Raw genomic sequence first — 4,176 nt, forward strand, 5'->3', positions numbered from 1 at the left:
AGCCCCCTAACCCCCCCTTCCCCCCATCCCCATCCTTCACAACACCTGCGTGGATGACAAGAAACTTCTTTTTTTCTTCCCTCTACACCTAGCCCCGAGGGGTTTAATTTTTTTTTTAGCTCTGTAGTCCTTCCTCAAGAACGTGAAAAAGCCATTAGCTGGCTGAGACGCCGATGCTGGGTGGGTTCGCGTTTGTTGTGCCTTGATTGACCTGTCACGCACGTCATCAGCATTATTTGTCATCAATCATCGTCAGCGTCATTGTCGTCGTCATCATAACCATAATCGTGACGTTATCCTCCTCCTCTCCTCATAATCGTCATCCTCAATCCGCATCATCATCATTTGAGATATAAGCACCGCTTGTTAGAAAAAAAAACAAACACACATACACACAAACAAAAACATACATACGCATACACACACACACCCACACACACAACCAAATACACACAAACACACACACACATATATATATATATATTATATATATATATATATATATATATATATATATTATATATATATCATATTATAACACATATAATATACATATATAATATACGTACACACACCACACACACACCACACACACACACACACACACACACATATATATATATTATGTGTGTGTGTTTGTGTGTGTGTGTGTGTGTGTGTGTGTGTGGTGTGTGGTGTGTGTGGTGTGTGTGTGTGTGTGTTGTGTGTGGTTTGTGTAATGTGGTGTGTGTGTTTTGTACGTATATGTTATATGTATATATTGTGTAAATATATGTTATATACATTATATTATATATATATATAAATATATCTATCTATATATATATATATATATATAATATATATATTATATATGTGTGTGTGTGTGTGTGTGTGGTGTGTGTGTGTGGTGTGTGTGTGGTGTGTGTGGTGTGTTTGTGTATATATATATAATATTTATATATATATGTGTGTGTGTGTGTGTTGTGTGTGTGTGTGTGTGTGTGTTGTGTGTTTGTGTGTTTGTGTGTGTTTGCGTGTGTGTGTTGTGTTGTGTGTGTGTGGGTGTGTGTGTTTGTGTGTGTGTGGTGTTGTGTGTGGTGTGAGTTGTGTGTGTCTGTGTGCGTGTGTTTGTACCTATACACATAATAAACATATATGCATTGCCCCCATACATATTTATGTATATATGTACCAAAATAATATTTTTAGGTTCATTCGTATCTTTCCTGTAAAGAACACCAAAAACTAATAAAAAGATTTACTCACCTTTGGAAGCCAAATTATTATATATAAAGTGGGGGAGGATTGAAAGGAAATATTACTGGCAATTCTAACACTGCAGTGTAAATCATAACGGAGTTGATCCTATGAAAAATAAAACACGTATGGTACCAAGGGACTGAAGCGGTGCTAGTTATTAAACACCAACCCCTCGCCTAAAATAGGCTGCAAGTGGGTTGCAGACGAAGCGACTAAGAAAAATACTTCTATCCTTAGGCAAGCACTTATTTTCTCTCTCTCTCTTCATCTCTTCTCTTCTCTCTCTCTTTCTCTCATCTCTCTCTCTCTCTCCTTCTCTCTTTTCCTCTCTCTCTCTCTCTCTCTTTCTCTCACTCCCCCCACCAAAAAAAAAAAAAAAAAAAAAAAAAACACCCCCCCCAACAAACAACCCAAACACAAAAAAAAAAAAACCAACACACCACACAAAAAAAAAAAAAAAAAAATATATATATTATCTCTCTCTCTCCATCTCTCTCTCCTTCTCTCTCTCTCTTTCCGCCATCACCGTTCCTCCTCTCTCTCTCTCTCTCCTCTCTCTTCTCGTTCTGTCTCCTCTCCTTCACTCACCTAGTCTCACTCTAACAACACTCCATTCTCTCTCCATGTCTCTGTCTGTCTCTCTTTCTCTTCACTCCTCTCTCACTCATACACACCACACACACACACACTATTTCCCATCAATCCTATTTCCCCTTACAGATTTTGAGAATCAAACACATACACTCAAACACGATGCGCAATACAGTACAACAACCATGCACTTAGGGATATGTAAAAAAACAACCTCGGTCACGAGGATCCACTCCCAGCAAAGTGTCCCCCCTTGACTGTCCCGACGTTGATCCTCGCGAGAACTGGCCAAGTGCGACACGCCAGACTGTGGAAAGAAGCCTAAAAAGGGTCTTGTTCTGGAACATTCTTCCTGGTGTGTCTTGTGTTCTGATCTACGTTACTCTCTTTTGGTTGGCTCCCGTCACTAGCTTGACCACTGCAGGCTATACCCTACTTCATGATTGTATGTGAGTACAGATTCACCAAAGCTCCATCAGAGTCACAAAACCTATCTTTCCAATGGACTTTTATACTGAACTTGCCATGGTTGTAAAACACGAATATTGATATTCTCTTGACGAGTTTCCTTGAAGATTTTCTTTTATCTAGAAATACCTCAGAAGGGTTTACAATATCATCTCTTCTCTCCTGGCCAGCCTTTATAATAGAGTAACTTCAAAAGCAGTACCAGCTAGAGTGGTGTTTACATCAAAGAGACTATTGTTTGGTTTTACTTATCAATGTTCATTCTCCTTCATCTGGCTTAAAGATGATATCAAATGGCAAAACATAGTCGAGAATGATAATATTGGTGCTACTGCTACTACTACTTATTGGTAATGGTAATAATGATTATAATGATAATAATGATAGCAATTGATAATAGCAATAATAATGAATTATTAATTATTATACTTAAAATAATAACAATGATAATAATTATTTATTAATAATATGATAGAATAATGATAAAAAACAATGATAATAATAATGATAGAAGATCATAATAATGGTAATAATGATCACAATAATAACACTGATACTTATAGTAACAAAAACAATACATCAAAACACACACCACCAACACAACAGTAACAAATCAATGAATATACTAATAAAGATAATAATATAATAATAATACTAAAAATAATAATAATAAGAAAACAATAATAATACAATCATGTACTAATAATATTATCCAGCATGACAATGATAATCATAAACAATAATAGTAATATGATACTACTACAAGAAGAAGAAGAAGAAGGGAAGAAAAAATAACAAAAATAATGATGAAAAATGATAGTGGTCAGCTAAACATAATGGTAATGATAATGATCATGATAATGAATGATGAGATGAATGATGGATAATAATAATAATAATAAATAATATAATAATAATACAACAATAATAATAATAATAAATAATATAATAATAAAAATAATGTTGAAAATAATAGTAATAATATAATGTAATAATAATAATAATAATAATAATGTAGTAGTAATAATAATAATAGAATATAATAGAAAAAGAATTTAATGGAATAAATAGTAAATATAATAAATAATTCAAATAAAAAGAAAGACCCAACGAACAACAAACACAAAAAACAGCAACACAACAATAATAATATAGAATAATGATAATAATAATAATAATAATAATATAATGATAATAATAATAATAATAATAATAATAATAATGATGATAATAGTATCACAATTAATAACGCAACAAAACAGCACAACAACAACAGTAATAAAAAATAATAATAACAATAATAATATTATTATTGTTATAATTATTATTATCTTTTTCCTTATCATTTTCATTTTTATCATCATCATATTCTTCTTCTTCTTCTTCTTCTTCTTCTTCTTCTTCTTCTTCTTCTTATTATTTTATTATTATTATTATTATTATTATTATTATTATTAATTAATTATGCATCTTCATCACAATCATCTCATCATCATCATCATCATCATCATCCTCATCATCCTCATCATCATCATCATCATTATTATCCTTATTATAATTTCTTAGTGTTGTTTGTTTGTTGTTATCATTGATTATTATTGTTACGGTCTGTTATTATTGTATAACTATTCCTCATCATCATCCTCATCAGCCATTATTACCATTTTTATTATTATCATTTTATCATGTCTTTGTTATTATTATTATCGTTTCGATTATCATTATTATCATCATTATCATTAATTATTTTATTATTGCTAATATTGTTCTTACTATTACTATGACAATAATGATAATGTTAATATAATAACAACAACAACAACAACAGTGATAATAATAATAATAATAATGATAATAATCATACTACAATAATAA

The sequence above is a fragment of the Penaeus monodon genome, chromosome 14 (assembly GCF_015228065.2).
Source record: "Penaeus monodon isolate SGIC_2016 chromosome 14, NSTDA_Pmon_1, whole genome shotgun sequence".
NCBI lineage: Eukaryota > Metazoa > Arthropoda > Malacostraca > Decapoda > Penaeidae > Penaeus > Penaeus monodon.